At 39.1% G+C, this 19,641-nt stretch overlaps 1 protein-coding gene across 3 annotated transcripts in view; it reads left to right on the top strand.

Annotated features, from left to right (window-relative positions):
- Positions 1–19,641, top strand: part of LOC139711151 (potassium voltage-gated channel subfamily KQT member 1-like) — a 321,837-nt gene that overhangs the window by 201,925 nt on the left and 100,271 nt on the right. The window contains exon 1 of one of the 3 annotated variants that reach the window (XM_071623067.1): positions 8,655–9,002. The exons of the other annotated variants lie outside the window; for them this stretch is intronic. The gene's annotated coding sequence lies outside the window, so the exon portion shown is untranslated. Of the gene's footprint in view, positions 1–8,654; positions 9,003–19,641 lie in introns of those variants that run through there. 3 annotated transcript variants of the gene reach the window in all.

Genomic DNA, 19,641 nt, shown 5'->3' with positions numbered 1-19,641 from the left:
TATGGTTAGCTGTTTTTCTTGTAACAAAATAACATGTTCTGTTTTGCTAGGGAGGGTACTGTAAAAGTGGAAATTTTCGCGGTGTTCAAATTTTCGCGCATTTCGCGCAATCAGAAACTAGCGCGAAAATAAAAGCACGCGAATATTTTTGCTTGCCATATGTGCCTGTGCGTGATGTCTTGATTCCGCGGAATTAAAAACACGCGAAACTCTTCTGACCCGGCAAAGCGCGAAAAATTAGTCACGCGAAAATATCCACTTTTACAGTATGCACAGGTTTGAGTGCAGAATGTGCTCAGTATGGGGTGTGTGGTATGAAAAGATGGATGGGATTGCATTTGATATGAGAGCAAATTTGACAACAGTAGCCTTACATATGCTTGCCTGCTAGAAGGCTGTGACATTAACCCGTTGAGGACGAGTCCCAAGTACACTCAGGCACGTGTCTATGGGAAATGCGTGTTGTAGCAAAATCAGTCCATCCTCAACGGGTTAAAAATGTAGGAAACATTGTGTGAAGAATGATGCTGCTTTGAGTGATAGTACTGTAAAAGTGGAAATTTGTGCGCATTTTGAATAATGTGCAACAAGCACAAAAATAAAAGCATGCAAAAATTTTGCTTCCTATATGTAATACTAGTTCATATTTTGATTCCCCCAAATTAAAAACATCAATTTCACCTCACACGGCTATCACAAGTGCAAAAACAAAAACTACTCACTCAAAATGTTCCACTTTTATGATATTTCTTTGTGCTATTTATGAAACATTCAGCCCTGTTAGTGCGAGATGACAACCTTGAAAATTCATAAGTGTTAAAGTTTGCCTTCATGCAGTTTTCTTCTATTGATATGCATGATTTAGAGCCCTATGGCTGGTTATCTATCATCACAGAATATCTTGTAGAGAAGAAAAAAAAAACATCTACCAAAACATTTCTTTCTCTGCTGGAATTATTGTCTCAAAGGGTACACTGATTGTCGGCACGGCTGATGACGTTTCCAAAGTTGTGCAGACATGCAATTTTTTTTTTTCCACTGAGATAGCTCTTCATCAGTGGTGATTTGCATCTGCATTAGGAGACCGGGACAAAATATGATGATTTATGAGATTTAGAGAGATATTCCAGAAAAGTGTCATCTTATATTTCCATTTGTCCTCTCCTAGTGGATTATTTGTATTTCTGATACCTTTCATCTTCCCATATGCAGTGATCCTCATGTTTTTTTAGTTTTTAATAGTAAAAAGGCTGAAGAATACAATCTAGATTTGTGACAGAATTGGTGGTCAGCTTGGTATGTATTTGTTTTTTATAATAAGATATTTTTGCAGCATGAAATTTTCACAAATCGGGGCAGACGACCTTTTTCGTGGCATAAAATTTCCACTGGCAGTTAATGCATATATCAAAGACACAAACTTGAACTTCGTATTTTAATTTCATGAATCTTTGCTCTTGCAAAATTTGAGAAATTAAAATGCACACAAACATTTCTGGTTATACAATACATTGTATCGTGTTGCTATTGGCAGTGGTAGGGCCTTCTGAAATTGTTTAGCATAGTAAAATGCACTCACTAACATAGAATGCAAGATTTCAATTTACCACTTGAACAGTATTATTAGATTTTACATTGAAGCGAAGTAAGTCAGGTCCACATTTCTGTGAAAGCGATAAAGTTCTCTTGTTACTAATCACAACAGCAGCATCATGTACATTGCAAGGTGACCATTCATTTCATTCACGGACCAATCGTGTTGTATCCAGTATGTCGTTTGTGATGTGGCTCATCTATGAATACGGCTGCAGGTAACCCTACACCTAGGTCATTACAAGACTGCCTTCAAACAGGTCCATCCTACCTCCCCACCCCCCAACCAATTCCCCATCCCGCCCCCACCACCACCCCCATAGCACCCTCCCCATACCTTGTCCTGCATGGGGAGCAATGCATCCATCTCATCTTTCCCTCCAACCTCCCGTTGCCATGGCAATAGCCTGTTTCTGTCCACTTGCCCACCAGGGTCTCTGCATCTCCCGTTTCTCGTCCCACTGCCGGCCATTGTATCGGTCCATCTCGAGTCTGCCGTGGGAAAGACCAGATTGGCGTAACTTGTAATCCGAGGAGGAGGAGAAGGAGGAGAAGGGTACTTTGTCTTATGCTGCTAACAATTCTGGATAGATGAATTATCTTCCTCTACTTCTCCTTCCTCCTCCTCTTTTTTATTTTCTTTTTCATCTACATCATCTTCTTTTCCTAAGTATCATTACAAACATGATTATCATTACTGTTTGTGTTATCACTATTATTACCTCTGCCAAGGCAAGAGTTTATGTTTTCATTGGTATTGGTTTGTCTGTCTGTTTGCAAAATAACTCAAAAAGTTGTGAATGCATTTGAATGAAACTTGCATGAAAAGTTGATAATGATGCAAGGAACAGATAATTGGCTTTTGTTAGTGATCTGGGAATTTTTATTCCAGGATCACTTTTTCTTGGGCCCTGCCCCCCCCCCCCCCCACAAAAAAAAAAAAGAAGACGAAAAGTAAGTTGATGTTAGTGGTCTATATATACAGATCAGACCCTCCTCTCAGCCAGCTAGAAGACACCATAGACATTAAATGCACCGAGATTCCTTTGTTACCATGAAGTGTAGAGATGGCTAGGTGGCATTAAAAAACACTCTTACAAGACATTGACGTTGACTTTAGAGGTAGTCCATTGCAGATACACTTCTGATACAAACACATGCGCATGTAACAACAGATTTGATGTTTTACACTGTTTTTTTTTTTTTTTTTTTCAGGCCAGGTCTGTCTGCTATTCCTAGGACAGCATTTTGAGGAGACATGCATGTATATGTACATGAATATGCTAGAAATGCCATCTGTACTCTACAATACTTAGGTGGCAGCACATCTCGGCTAGTCGGAAGAATTAAATCTACTTTATATACACACAAACACACACGTATATATTTCACGCTCCTATATGTGGTAAATGGGGCAATTATTCTGGTTTTGCCAAAAGGGGAAGCAGGAGAGAATAAAGTGACCTCAAATGCAATCAAGGTTGAAAACTCAGACTTACGGTAGGCTGTGTGTGCTTAATCAGTCACCATCAGCGACAGTTCGTTTTGCCGACAGCATTCGTGCTGGCTCTGTAGATTCCTTGGAGGAGTTCATAGTGGTGGTGCACGCTGTTGTGTGATGAGGAGTTTTGAAGCAATTTATTTCTGCCTCATCAGCATCATCATTCCAGTGACAGCTGTGAATATCATTGTCATCGTCATCATTGTTGTCAGGATTTGGTGTCAATTGTCAATTAACTCTTTATGTGCCACAGTGTAAACTCCCTGTGTGCCACATTTTTCTGAGACTGCAGTGTAGTCACGCTTTGGGAAAATATTCTGTTTTTCAGATCAGTGTAGCCTTTTTTTGTAGATTCTTTTTACACTGGGCATGCAATGAGCAGAGTTGTAGAGAAAATGCCAAGCATTGCTTTGATGTAAATTCTATGACAAATGTTTAATTATTTTTCTTTCAAATGACTAGTTAAGTACTACAGACATTGTATAGTTATATTGACCTGGCATGACTTTTGCACACAAAAACAGTGACAGAAACTTACAGTTTACTCACAAATCAAATAGGGAACACCGATTGATATTCAATCACCAGAGTGCAAGTTAATGTGACAGGAATGGAATCACGAGTGAAGCTTTCATTGTACTGTGGCATTTGGTGATTTGATTTGTGTGTTTGAATAAAAATATGGGCACTTGCATTGGCACATCATCGACTGAGTTTGATGTACAGCTGAAAATGTAAAGCTAAAAATCATGATGTGTTGACTGATGTGTCATTCTATTCATTCACGCTCCAATAAAGAAGTACAGAGTTATGGCACCGCTGCAAAACTTGCTAGTATTCACCACTTTCAATAAATGGCACCGTAATCTGCTGCATGCAATTGTCATTGCAGTGTGGCTATCAAGCTGCACATTTTAACAGTAAAAATCCTGTGACAAAGATCTTGTGCAGTTTCTGTGTCGTCAGCTTTCAAACCGCAAAATTGTTACAGGAAACTTCACACAAAAGTAAAAGATTGAGCAGGGATGAGGGGGGGGGGGAGGGGGGCTCCATCCCTGTCCTGTGTGCAATATTTATGGGGATGTTTCAGGTTGCATTTAGCACTGTTGCCTGGCACAACTTCACTGCAATGTACATTTGTGACATTTCACCCCAGGCAAAATTTTGCACAGTCAGTGTATGATAATGGCCCTTGTGTCTATATGTATACAAGGTGTTCTGTGAAATCATTCATAAACTAGAATCTAGAGGGATACAGAGGTAGGTACAGAGGTGTGAATCATCAATGAAATGAAGAGCTTAATAGCAAAAGGAAGAGTAATAATAATGAAGCACAAAAAGTGATGTCTTGATTTTGTTTCTTCACATGAGACAACATACTCCATTAGTTGCCTCTCTGGCATTTGTCAATCCTCTAATTTTGTTGTTGTTGTTGTTGTTGTTCTCCATATCCACCTGTCATTGTCCTGCTATTGTTATTGTCTGTCCATTCCTTATTATCTGTATGCCTAGTTTAAATTTCTCTTTTCATCAGTTAATGTCTGTTTATGTCCCCTTATATATTCTCTCTCTCTCTCTCTCTCTCTCTCCTGGATGTGTGTCTATTTGTGTATATTTCTGGCTATGTATCTCTCTATTTCCCTCTCTCTCTCTCTACATATACCTGTCTGTCTCTTAATTATCTTTCTTTCTCTCTCTTTCTCTCTCTCTCTCTGTATGTATGTATGTATACATATATAATACATATATATATATATATATATATATATATATATATATATATATATATATATATATATATATATATATTTCTCTCCTTCATCATATCTCTTCAGCATCATTCTATGGCTCTGCTGCCCTCAGTAAAGCTGCCTTTGTCAGCTCGTGCCTTCTAAGGTCAAGCTGCTAATTTTAGAATGCTCTGTGACCAGCCTTTGTATTTTTTTTTTTGAGAGAGAGATTTTTATGTGATAGATTGTCCAGCATTCATTAAACTTTCCCAGCTGCAAAGAGTGATGCCAGGGGGAGGAGGAGATGGTTTGAGGACGGAGGGAGAGACAGGATGGTCAGATGGAAGATGAATAAACAGAAAAACAAAAGAAAAAGATGAGTGGAGATTATTATGGGTAGACATGAAGATAGAAAGAACAAGAGAGAGAGAGGGTGAGATTGAAGATGCAGACGCGTCAGAAACCATGAATACCGAAAAGCAGGCATAAAATCGAGACGCAACGTCACAGGGACGCACAGAATCAATGCTGCTTTGCAGAGAAGCGGCGTATAGGAAGAATGTGTAATGCATGCTGGGATACACACAGGTGGCTGAAACACCTGCTTGGCTGTGGTGTCTGAAAGGATCTAGGAGGAGAAAACAAATTGGGATCATTGACCTCATGTATTGTGGATAGAGATTTGTCTTCCATTACGGTAAGACCACAAAAATATTCCATCTGATACGATTCGTCAGTGACTGCGCTTTTTTTTTTCTTAGCACATGACAAAGAAAATAAAATGAATTGAGTACTGAATTTGGAAGTTACAAATTTGACAGTGGATTCACAAATTTCACTGTTGAATTCATGCGTACAGCAGATATTGATCAGAAGATCGCTTTGCTTTGGCCCAGCACGTCTGGTTGTCATGGCAACAGGTTTCCATGACAATTCTGCTTTGTTATCAAGATTAAACAAAAATAATGTCTTTTATCAAAACACAAAGGTGACATTGTTTGGTTACACAACAGACCTGAGGGCTGAACACACACACACAAAAACCAATAAAACAACAGCCAGGAAGCAAGAAAAACAGACTGCATGATCTAATGCATCACAATAACATACCTTTATGTTTAGCAATGACGTACATTGTATACAGTCATTCATCTTTCAATAATTCTATCGAATCAGTGTTGTAGTGTTCTGCATGTCCCGGCTATTGTATCCTTGATGTATCAAAAGTTATAAGTAATTATGATCTGTCCAGCAATGCTGGAATGCAGCAGCTGGAATGCATCATTTATTGGTTATCAAGCAGTGTTGCACCCACCAGGGTATAATTGCGAAGACGTATAAAAAAAATCAAAAACAGACATTCAAATTAATGAAATGCATGTGTTTAGTTTTTTTTTTTATTGCAACTGATTGACAAATTTGCCTACAACGACATAAGTACATGTAATGCAACAAATTAACCAGTGTTTGGTAATGGCCATGATCAAAATCATGGGCATACATACTCTGGCAAGATTCAAACCTACAACCTCCTTTTTTTATAAAATGTCGATGTTGGGCAATTTGTCAATCAGTTGCAATAAGAAACAGACATATATAGGAAATTTGTTCTCTTTGCCTAAAACCATCTTATGCTCAACAGGCCCAGTTTTCTTGATCTTCAAGTAGAAGATGTTTTTTTTTTTGGGGGGGGGAGGAGGTGGGGGAAGATAGGGCTTTAAAGGAAAGAAAGAAAATAGGGGAGGGGATATCTTATGATGGGAGAGCTACCTTCAGTTCCGATGTAACGGAAGACAAGATGAGGATATTGATTGTGACTGTCCTTGGGGTTTGCTCCACTTCGTTGTTGAGGAGTTTTCCTGCCGTGACGGAAACAGGTTTTTTCTTCCATCCATGGTATCGGGATTCACTATGACAGTTTCCAGGGAGCCTTCACCTTTTTCCCTTTGTATCTCCCATCTGTGTTTTGCCATCCATTTGTATTTCTTACTCTCCTTTTGGTTTCACTTCTCTCTTTTTTTAAATCTGTTTCTCAATCTCTCTCGCTGTTTGAACAATTCCAGCAACCAAATTAAACACCAAATACTTCATCGACTTCAACGTGGCACGTCCTTAATGATGAGTGTAGAATTTCATTCAATCTCTGCATGTATTTGATAGCTGATATCTCATTGGTTCTCCGATTTTTCAACCAAAACAAAATACTTGACTACAGTATTTTCACAGTCTGCCGATGATACACACTTGATATGATCAGACTTGCCAATAACAGCGCAGACTTCAAAAATAAAGGAGAGAGAGAGAAAAAAACCACATGAGATGTAGCTTAAGGATGAACTTGATATCTTGGCAGCTCCTAGTTGTTAAAAAAAATGGGGAGTGTTTTTAACAAACAAGCATAATGATGTCAATATTATCAAATAATTGCTTGAGGAGGTAAAGATAGATAGATCAAGATAGATGGATACATACATAGTTTGACAGAAAAAGGTAGATAGGTTATACAAAAAACATATAGATGTATTGAAAGACAATGAGAAATAGAGATATAGAGTGAAATAGTAGAAAGAAAGAGGAAGATAACTGGGGATAGAGAGACATAGATTATTAATGATTTGAGAGTAAAAAGAGGGATAAATAACTCAATTGGGAGAAATATTTTTGCATAGATAGATAGCCATGAAGAGATAGATAGATAGCCATGAAGAGACAGATAGATAGATTGATTGCCAGAAGAAAAACAGTCTTGCTTTTAATATAACCATTTAGACTTTCAGTCATGATATGTAATGAGGGAAGTAATTTTGTTGGTTTAAAAATGTAGGTTGTCAAGTTACATCTAGAATCATATGAGAGGGAAATGTGGGGCAAACAAGCAGTCCTTACATGTATTTAAGAGTATCTTTTTTTTTTTGCAACATCACAAGTTTATAAAGTTATAATTATCCAGACCTATATTGGCATTTGAATATATTGTACAAATAGATAATGATAATAATAATAATAATAATAATAATAAGTACAGCATTTGTTATGCGCCATCGATCTGGTAGCCTATTCTGAGGCGCAGAGGGACATATTAAGAGAATAACATACATTATTTAGTTGAACATAAGAAGGCTGAAGAAGAAGAAAGAGATGGAAATGTATAGGCCTACTTGATGAGCAATTCAATGAATATTCAACCAAAACAAGATGCAAACATATATGACTTCAGAAGCTTTTTAAATGTCTTAATGGTTTCTGCTGATCAGATCCTCAGTGGAAGAGCGTTCCAGAGAGATGGGGCTGCAGAAACAAAGGCTTTTTCTCCGAGAGTCGAGATTGTTCTTTTAATTGTTTATCGTTTACTATTACGTGAACGGAGATTTCTGCCAGGGATGTATTCTGAAACAAGCTTTTGCAAACATTATGGAGCTGAAGAATGTAGTGCTTTCCATGTATGGAGAAGAATGTTAAACTCTATGATGCACTAGTCTTGTGTGCTACGTGTAATTTTTGCCTTTTTTCAATGTTTTACTCTGTTTGCCTCATAATAATCTCTGTGGATGAACCAGAGAGATAGATTAGACAGAGAAATAGAGAGAGAGAGAGAGAGAGTGAGAGAGAGAGAGAGAGAGAGAAACTGAGACACAAGTATTCATTGTTTGCTATAAATTTTGAGATTTCCCCCCCCCCCATGTTCTTGAAAAACTCTTGTGCACACCTGCACACACTCAACAGGTTTAAAGTTTTGAGAGGATTTCCACTGAGCAAACTAATCTACATTGGGTTTCATTTTCAAGTGTATCCATCATTCTTTACTGGGGAGCACTTTAATTGCAAAGAATGTTGTGTGAGACTTATATTCTTCTAAGAACCTTTGATCAATATTGCCATATTCCAAGCCATGAGCAGGCGTGACATGTTGAGGGCAGAACTACCTGTTAAACAGATATAAAAGTGCAAACATAGCTACTTTGGGCAAACAGGGCAGGAATTAGTCAACAAAGGGATCTTTGAAGAGTTGTGTTTGCAAACATGTGTAACTTGCGTAAAGGTCATACCTTGTAAGTTGCTGCCCAGAATTGCAAATTGACTTCAGTTACACGAAGTCTGCATATTCGTTTGGGAAGAGTTTAAAAAAGCTTGGAGGAATTTGTTATCTACCCCAGAGTTTCAGGGAAGCAAGATTTTTGGTAAGGTGCATTTATTGTTTCATGGCAATTTCGAAGAAAAGCAAGACGTATGACATTTCTTTTGCAATAAAAATTTGATATCTTATCTTCAGGCAAAATTTCGAGGTCTGCAAAAGTCATGAAATGTAGAGTGTGTGATGTTTTATTAATCATGTTTCTCCATTGTTTTAGGGAAACTGTAAATGCAGACATTTTTCAGTACATTCGTTTTTGCATAATTCAGGCTACTTTTGGCTAGTGTGAATTCTAGAACCGGCAAAAATATTTTCACAATTTTTCTTGCGTATTTTGAACAGGTTAGATCCATGGGCTGCGTCAGTGCTGTGTCCCTGGTAGGAGTTTGTGTTTGTTTGTTTGTTTGTGTGTGTGTGTGTGTGTGTGTGTGCGTGTGCCCTAGTAGTATTCATTTGAGCACATTTGTGTGTGCAGGACTTGTAGTTTCTCTGTAGGCTGTACATTCAAATGGATTGGACAGCACAACTTTTCTGTTAATGGATGAAACATAAGAGTATAAATCAGTGGTGCAGCACAAATTCAAGAACCAGGAAATATGTTTTTGAGTCACTCAACATGAAAAGTTAATTGTGCAAAAATATCAATGTTTACAGTAGGCCTAAACTGCAAAATTTTGTTCAAGAGGCCTGACAGCCTCAGTCTGAACTCCACAGCCGATTTTCTCAAAACTCTGTTTGTCTTTTAGCCCCCTGTCTGCGGTCGATTTGTTCGAAATTGGAAGTGGGACAAGTTCTATACCATCAGAAAGCATCAAGAGTCTGATGAATACAGGGGCGGATCCAGGAAATCCGTAAAGGGGAGGCACCTTAAACAAAATTAAAGGGGGCACATGCACCCCCCACTTTTTCTTTTTATTTGTTTTGTTTTAACAAAAAATAAAGAGGGGACGCGCACTCTGTGCGCCCCCTCTGAATCCGCCACTGTGAATATGAGGTATCTTTATAATCAGAAGACATATCAGGTTCCTTCGTTAGGCTGTATTGTGTAACCAGCTTGCAATTGCTCCTACAAAGACCCATTTTTCTTGTTTTTGTAACCTGATCATAATGGAGCGTTAGTTAATAATTCTTCACAGCAAAAGTTATATATACACATGCAAATGAGGCAGTCTTTATGCCATATAGATAGCTCTGCTGTGTGAGGATGATGTGCGAAGTCATCTGTGCAGGAGAGTAGTTTTTGTTTCATTTTGTTTCTCTTTTTTTGTTGTCTACTGACAGAGCTATAGCTGCTGTATCCCTGATGAATGATGCATAATTCCATTAAGACCATTAGGGACATCAAGCACTAGCCCTCGATAAGTGTTCCATCAAACCTTGTGTCAACTGACAGGCTGAGTTTTCTCTTGCTTCACTCCAATCGACTACCAAAGGGGTGACAGATAGCTGCAGGGTGGGGGGGGGGGGGGGGGGGGGTGGAGGGGGGTAGGGGGAGGGGGGTGGTGGAGGGGGGAGGGGTGGTGAAGGAGAAGCAATGGGACATGCGGCATGGGTACCATGTCATATTTTCTGTGACTGTGTTTATTTCTTTCAAACTTGATTTGCTCAGAGTATTCAGCTTTTGATACATTTTAAATCCTTGATTGCAGCGAAGGGGCTTTCAAATGCCAATTACTTTCCTTAGCAATAATATTTTGTCTTACTCACAATAAAGGCTTTGCTGGCATCCTTTCCAGCCCAGCAAGAAGCCCTACCCTATACCAAAGTCTTCACAGATATTTCATGCACTTGAATAGACACTCTATAGCTATGTGATTTCTGATATGCGTATAAACTTGCCACGAGGATGAACACTCACTCTGGGGGGCGTTTCATCAACGAGTTCGTCGGAGGTTTTCACCGACAAATTTGCTATCAGCCAATCAGACGCAAGGATTTCAGTAGCTTTTAACAGTTGTCGGTGTAAATCACTGACAAAAAGTTTCATGAAGCAGTCCCCAGGTCTTCCTTTTCCTGTCAGTTTTTCTGAATAAATTTGAATAAATTGAATATTTGAATAAGTTTGAATAAATTCATAGGGTCAACATGTGGGCATGCCTGGTTCATAGCATGCAACCGGTTAAAGACCAGATAGTGTTTGGAGACCATGAAATGAGAATGCTAGCTTGGCTCGCATAATATATTTGTGAATCCCTGTAACAAATCTTGTCTAGTTTTACAGGCAGCACACACGCACCCAGAGATTCTTGTCTCGAGTTGACCGTTACCAAAGAGCGTTTGGCTTCCATGCGCATATTTGCTGGCCAGCAATTCTATTCTTGCAGGCCTATGCTAGTCATGGCTTTCAAATATATGCCAGTGGTCAGAGAATGAGGATCCATTTGATCAGGGCAACCCCCCTCTCTCCCCCCACACTACTTGAGCCCTTTTTAAACTTGTGTTTCTTAACCCCGTACTTTCTCTGACCCAGGACCATCGTTAGTCCCGTACCAATTTTTTCAGCTTTTTACACTCGCCAATTAGTCCCGTACTAAGCTCTTGTCCGGGGCTAAGGAGAAAATTTACCTTTTTACACTCATATTTCTTAGTCCGATACTTTTCAAACCACATGAATATTCATGATTACGCTGTGCACTGAACACGTACACGCACGCATCGGCAGCACTTGATTACCTCGTTTCTGATTGGTCAGTTGGGGTCGGACTTCTTCTCCGTTGCTTAGCCCCGGATTATTTTTTCATTCTGTTTACACTCACTTGCTTGGCACCGCAATTGGTGCTAGCACCGCAACTGCGATGCTAACCCTGCTATTTTGCAGGGCCAGATAGTACAGGATTATCGGTGGGGCTAGCCCACTTTGGCAAAAACGAGTGTAAACAGGAAATGGGCTAAGGATAGTCCCGTACCAACGGTGGGGCTAAGGCCCCCCCCCCCCCCCCCCTTAGCCCCACCGTTGGTACGGGACTAAGCAAAAATTTACAAGTGTAAAAAGCCCTTTGGTCTTTAACGTTCTCCTTCTTAACGCCATTACCTACATCACCATCAGCGCCCATTCCCATTAGAGGAGGAGGAGGAGGAGGATACTGGAAGAGATAAAGATGGCTTGATGACACCCATAATGGACTTGATGAATTTGATGTGACGAGGGATGTCATCCCGCATTTATTTTCTCTGTCGAGACACCATGCGGACACACGGTATAAGATGACCTCCTGGAGATAATGTGGCTATCGGCGGTCAGTCCAGGTGGTGACCAAATGAACGTCCATCCAGCCGGGGCATTGATTACATCCCTTATAGCCTTGGATGCAGATAGATCCATCTTGATGTTCTCAGTTAGGGATGAGGAATGGGAGGATGGAGGGGGGAGGAGTAGGAGGGGTGAATGCAGTATTTTGTAAGACTGTCACTATTTGAAAATTTCTTTCTTTTCCCTTTCTTTCATCTTATCTTTTCTCTTTAATGTATATGAATTTTTGTGTACCATAAAAGTGGAAATTTTCACGGTGTTGAAATTTTCACGCATTTCGCGCAACCAGAAACTAGCGCGAAAATAAAAGCACGCGAATATTTTTGCCTGCCATATGTTCCAGTAGTTGAGGTCTCGATTCCACAGAATTAAAAACACGCAAAATTCTTCTTACCCCGCTGAACGCGAAAAATTAGTCGCGTGAAAGTATCCACTTTTACAGTACTTACAACGTTGTTATTATACATCTGTTTGCTTGTTTTTCAGAAAATCACATAAGAATGAGTTGAAATGAATACAGTACTTTGTTATACTGTCGCATGTCCAAGCCAGAGGGAATAAAAAGGAATTCAGGCACTTTTCAAACTTGATTTTAGGATGTCCAGTACAGAGTTGTATCCATTATCTCGATACATCCTGTTGTTGTTTTTCTGTTTCCTTTCAGAGAGTATTAAAGTGTTGTTGCATCGACCTTCGTCATGTGTGCCGGGGATTTCGAAAAATGCAACGTCTAGCTTGTCAAATGCAGAAGAGAGTTCATGAATATCTCATGAAGAGATATTGCAAATAGCATTTTGTTTCCTAGCTCTCCTATCATCTGTCAATCCATCTATCTCTCTGTCTGTCTGTCTGTCTGTCTCTCTTTCTTTCTCTCTATCTCAACCTTACCAAGTTTATCTATTTCTATGGCTGTAGTTATCTACATATCTCTCTGTCAATATATCTTTCTATCTGTCTGTTTGTCTATCTCTTTATTACCATGTATTTGTCAGTCTATTTTTTCTCTTTATCCTTATATCTCTTTCAATCTATCTATCTATCTATCTATCTATCTATCAATCTTTCTGTCTATTTATCTATCTATCTATCTATTTGTCTATCTATCTATCTATCTATCTTTCTGTCTATCTATCTATCTATCTATTTGTCTATCTATATATCTATCTATCTATCTTTCTGTCTATCTATCTATCTATCTATCTATCTATTTGTCTATCTCTATTTTACCATTTATTCGTCAGTCTATTCTTTTCTTTATCTTTATATTTCTCTGTCAATCAATCTATCTATCTGTCTATCTATCTGTCTGTTTTTCTATCTGTCAATCTCTATCTTACCATGTTTACATCTGTCTATTTAATTCTCTCTCTATGTACATATCTCTCGGTCTTTTTCCCCTTCTATTTATCTCTTTGATGTTAATGTCTATTTATATCTCTCGCTCCATTTATCTCTATTTCTTTCTCTGTCTATCTCTCTTTTTTCTTTCTCTATCTCTCTCTTTCTCTTTCTATCTCTCTCTCTGTCCCTCTCTCTCTCTGTCTCTCTCTGTCTCTCTCTCTCTCTCTCTCTCTCTCTCTCTCTCTGTCTGCCTATATAGTATGGTTGTAGCAATGGATATATCAGGCCATTTCTTGGTTGGAAATGCTGAAATATTAGATATCAAGCCGTGTTAATACTTCACATTCACACTGCATTGAAATATCATAAATTGTTTTTTTTTTCCTCTACAACTGAACTTAGCAGTTTGTTCTTGTAATAAAAGTGTCAAGACAAACTTCACGTAATGTTAGAAATATTGCATTTCTATTTTAGATTCTTTTTTGGAGTAGGGGAGGGGAAATGGGAACGAGTACATTTTCGAATGACTTGTGGCCCAGGTGCCTATAGCAATTTTCACGAAAATGCCATGAATAGTATTGTCATGTTTTTCTTCCACTGGCATCTTCCCATATTCAGTGCCTCCATTTTCTAGACATAAACGATGATGGCTTTAATGTACTTTAAAAAACTTGGCATCCATCTCAAAGAAAAAGAGAAAAAAAAAAGGAAAATGGAGCTGCAGTTATCTGTCATGGAAAGAAAACCGTATCATTGTAAACTCCTGATTCCCTTTTCTCTCTCTTCGTTACAACCATTCCTATTCCAATTCTGGAATTCCATTTAAGATCGCCCATGGGAAAAAGTGCAAACAAGCATAACCTTGTGAAAGGCCTGATTCCACTGGCAGTCTGAAACATTAAGCCAGTCAAGCCCATCACAACTCCCTACCCCCCCCCCCCCACCTCCCTCCCACTCCTGATTTGTTGAATTGATATGTGTGCTTTAGAATCAGGTTGAAAATAAACCACAATGTGTACAAAGAAACACAAAAACAGGCACTGAGTGCTTCTGAGAAAAGAAAACACTCACACAAACACCTGCAAATCATGTGAGGGTCACGTTTCCTCTGTCTTCTTTGTTCAAATTCAGGAAAATGGGATAAAAAAAAAGAAGGTATCCAGAATGTCTATTTGTGCATCTGTAATTCAGAATTTACTAACCTAACCCTCTCGAGAAATGGAAATCCACCTCTTGGGGTCCCCAAGTGGGCAATAATGGTAGCTTTCATAATGGTAGTGCATAATTCATTTGTGTGTGACAAAGCTAATGTCAGGGCATCACTGCTTTGTCAAAATGTCGAGAGTTTTGTTCCACCACATTTGTTATACATGCTATCCAGTAGAGTTGATGTACTATTTCCCTATGTTTGGTCTCGTTAGAAAAACTAATAGATGACTGATTGAAGAAGGTTTCCACATGTGCTGTAGATATCCCACATGCTGATTACCTGATTATGTAGTAGACATCATGATAAATCTTTTGCAATATTTTTCAATATTGTAAGTCAATTCATGTGTGCATTATGAACAGCTTGAGAAAATATTGCCTACCACAACACAAATGCACTGTATCGTATGATGTATGTGTGTGTGTGATATGGGAAATCTCAATTTTTGTCTCTTATTACGTGATAATACTTCTTACTCAGTCAGTCAGATCGGTTCTTTGAGTCGACCACTTGAAATGTTGTATTACCAGTCCCAGTTCCTGAGACATATTACTCACATGATATATAGCCTCTATAGTATTCCAGCATTAAGATTTGAAAAAAACCCCCAAAAACCTGACATTGTACACACACTCATTTTCCTGAATTAATCATCATCGATCAACTTTGATTGGTGTACCCTTTTTTTTTATTTATGCCCTCCAGAGTGATGGTGTTTTGGTTTTTTTTACAGGGAAATACTAAACTCATAGATAACCTCTTATCCATCATTAATCCCCATGCCATAGTTTGTTTTCGCGCACGCAGTGTTTGCAGTGCAAATATATACATTCAAATCAGAATTCACACTGCGGCTGGTTGATTCGTTGTAGTTAATTATGCCCAGGCCCGAAACCCTACTCCTCGCGATCCGTGCCGACGTCGATTTGATGACAGTGCGGCATTACGCTCCACCAGTCATTCAAGGGGATTATGATTCGTCAAGGTGTCCACAAATAAATTGAGGGAAAGAAAAAGAGATAGAAAGAGAGATAGAGAAGAGAGAGAGAACATCACATAATTTGTCTGTTCATATGTTTCCTTGATTCAAATATGATCACGTCTGTTTATGCTGTCTAGCCTGCGATGAAATCCAGACCTGCCAAAACAGAAATATAGGTTTCAAGGTGTTAGAGGCAGAAAGTGATGAATCATGTCTATGGCAAGCTACATGATACACGAGGAATTTGACATAATTTCCAGATTTCCAGGGAGATTGGCTTACATGGTATGACATCTTCTCTATGTAGCTAAGTATGTATGTATGGGATATATGTTTTATATATTTGATTTGGTTTACTTGGCATGACATCTTATCTATGTAGCTAAGTATGTATGTGTGGGATATATGTTTTATATATTTGATTTGGTTTACTTGGCATGACATCTTATCTATGTAGCTAAGTATGTATGTGTGGGATATATGTTTTATATATTTGATTTGGTTTACATGGCATGACATCTTATCTATGTAGCTAAGTATGTATGTGTGGGATATATGTTTTATATATTTGATTTGGTTTACTTGGCATGACATCTTATCTATGTAGCTAAGTATGTATGTGTGGGATATATGTTTTATATATCTGTTTCCTGTGCTTGTGTTTAAGGTTGAAATGCAAGGAGAATGTTTGAGATATTGCATCTAGTTTTTGTGAATACACACTACTTGAAATCATAGATGTTGTTTGTTTTCCAACTGGCAACATTGCATTATAAAAGGTCTTTTAAATAGTCTGGGGTTTTTTTCAAGTAAGTGAACAGAAAAGTCATGTGGAGTGGTATTTTTTTTAACATGACAAAACCCAACCCAGTTTCTATGTGATTGTTGGCTATGTGAAATTAATCTGTACATATTCTCGTATTCTACTTGTATTTAAGTTACTTTGTCTTACAGCTTTTTAAATTTCCAATTTTCTCGCTGATGCACTTCTGCCCATACACTTTCTGCAGAATGTTTTATTCATCGCATGCAGTCGGAATCTGCTCATTGTCCCTAATTGATGCAAGTAATTTAATGACTTTAGAAGACATGAATGTCAACAACATGAGGAGAATGTGGTCTTATCCAACCCACTGCTTGTTGGAACCAATGTATCTCAAAATACTATGCGTAAGATTACAGTAAATTGGCGACGATGGGTTGATTGGACCTCTGGTTTAGGAATGCTGATACCAGACGAATTTCTCGATATTGTCAATGAGAATAAAATTGTTTGTTGACCCGAAAGGTCAACAGAGCTGACCATTGCTGACTCTGTGAAAACTTTGAGAGGAATATTTGGAAAAAAAAAACTCTGTAAAACTCTCACCCCATGCTTATATCAAGAAAGCAGATGGCAGCCATAACATGACTACTGTGTATGCTGTTATTTTCGCGTACAGATATTTTCGCGAATGAGGAGGTCACGGACATTTTCGCCTGATGTTGTTTTCGCGAAGTGACACAGAGGCCTTCATTACCGTAGTGTATGATGACATTTTCATGTGTTGATAAATTCATGGTCCAACTGTGATTCAAAAAATTCGTGAAAATTAAACCCTCGCAAAAATAACAGCTTATACAGAATCTTCTGATTCTACTCCAGTCACACACACCACTAGCCTCCATTCATGGCATGGAATGTCTTTCTGAGATTGTCCAAGATGGAAAGGCTGCGCCGCTGAGAACGAACAAGTTGACAAATTAGACGACCATAAAATCCTGAAGCGCGGAGTTGGTCTCCCATCCCTTATTACAAAATGCACCTGTTTACTAAATGCTGTCACGTGTTCCAGCACCCATTTGTTCCCATCTTCCGATCTTCCCATGCAATTCTTACAGATGTATTCATTATGAGTTATCTAAAAGATCGGATTAAATCCATTAGCCTTTAATATAATTGGGTATCAAGTGTTTTTCTATGTAGGGAGAGGGGGATGCAAGCTAGGAAAGTTCAGAAGCCCTTTCACATTAGTGAGACTTTTAGAAGTGTGCACAGCAAGAATGAGATAAAGGTTACTCGCTCACGAGATTGCCGGTTGCCACGGATATTCGATATCCGAATGTCCTTTATCATAGCCTTGTCATGCACATACAATCTCCGCATGATGGATTGCCTATCCCTCCCACGCCGCGACGGGAACCTCGTGTTCTGCAGTCGACGCGGTGAGATGCGGTGCGCCACTTCAGCTGTCACCAGCTTTAGAGCATGTGTAATGCAATCTCAAGCAAACAGAGATAGCGACCAGTGATATGCTCTAGTCAAACATAGCATTCTGGTATCATAAATGGCATGTTATGTGAGTTTAGTGGAATGAGACTGGTAGCCGATTGTGGGAGAATGAGGGGGGGGGGGATGGGGTAGATGGAACTTAGAAGAAACTTGTCCGTAATGAAAACTTTTCGTGGAAAGAAACTGATTGTTATTGTAAGGCTGCTAGCATTCATCTTTTGTGTGTGCTCATCCTAATGTATGTTATCACACTGTTTCTATCATATTCCCATGAATCGTTACATTTTGATGCATCCAGATGATTCTGATTCTATGGCATCTTTTAAAGATGATTTTCGTGTTAAGAAAAGTGCACATCCTGTTTTTTTTTTATTTGTTAATTAATATCTCATCCCTCCCTCTCCCCCTTTTCTTCTACGTGTATCTCTCTCTAAAATTTCTCTCTCTTTCTCTTTTTCTAACTGTCTTCCTTTCATTTTCTTTCTCTTTCACTCACTCTTTCCCATGTCTCCTCTTATTTATCAATAGGGAGCTTTAGATTTTAGACGCGCGGACGTTCAAAGGAAAAAAACATGTTCTGAGCGTGCGCAGTAGCGCGCGTAAAGTCAATCTATTTTTAGCTTGCATCGCCTGAGTTTTTCACTACGCGTACTGGGCTATTTTCAAGTCTGCACAGTTTGCGATGTAGAGAGCTTCTTCATGCACTGATCATATGGGGGCGCGATTTTGTTTTTTATACGTTGTGTCCCAGCGTAATCTAAAGCTACTTTTCCACACGACGTAGGGAGAGGAGAACGTCCAGCGCAAGCGTCCACTCAAACGTCCGCGCGTCAAAATCTAAAGCTCCCCATTGTCTTCCACTTCTCGCCTCTTCAGCTCGTTTCCTTCTCTCGCTCTTTCTTTATCTCTCTATCTATCTCTCTCTTTTCTCCCTCAATTTTCAACACTCTCTTCTCTTCTCCTTTGTCGTGTTTGTGTCCCTTCTCTCTTTCTCCTTATCTTCTCCTCTCTATATCTAACTTTCCTATCTGTCCTTCCCCCGTCCTTCATCATCTCTCTGCTCTTTCACCCTCACCGTGCTTAAAGAAATATTGATGGTATTCATTTGCTTCATTCTATGTTATTGATGAACCTGTAATGTGATTACACAATTTCTGTCAACAGAGGGCACGCTGTTGATATGCCTTCCCCGCTGTTCAAGTGGGAAATGAAATAAAATTAAATCAGAACAAAAACATAATATTGAGAGCAGGAAGGAACAAATTAAGCTTCTACAAAAGGGGTTGGACATTGGTTCAAGATCTGGGACATTTTCATTAAATGGGTCAAGTGTTGACCAGTGGCTCTTGCAGTGTCCATTACTATGGCCTCAAATGTTGACGGTCCTCTCGGAAGTCCTTGGCGAAGCCGGAGAAAGCGAACTGTCCTAATCGATGGCGGCCCTAGGTTGTTTGTCATGCCTACACCCTCCTTCCTGCTAAGTTGAATGATTTAAGGTATTGTCCATGTAAATGTGTTGGCCTAGAGAAGACGACCCTTCCTGACTCTGGTGTAGTGTACCTGAACTTAAGCCCTTTATGCACTCAAGTACTTCACTGTCTATGGTGTGCCAGGATATTGTCAGGTTCCC

The sequence above is a fragment of the Diadema antillarum genome, unplaced genomic scaffold (assembly GCF_040938485.1).
Source record: "Diadema antillarum isolate AM-2024a unplaced genomic scaffold, OU_Dant_1.0 seq00001619_RagTag, whole genome shotgun sequence".
Classification (NCBI taxonomy): domain Eukaryota; kingdom Metazoa; phylum Echinodermata; class Echinoidea; order Diadematoida; family Diadematidae; genus Diadema; species Diadema antillarum.
The sequence above is the reverse complement of the archived record's forward strand: the minus strand, read 5'-3'. Positions and strand labels throughout refer to the sequence as shown.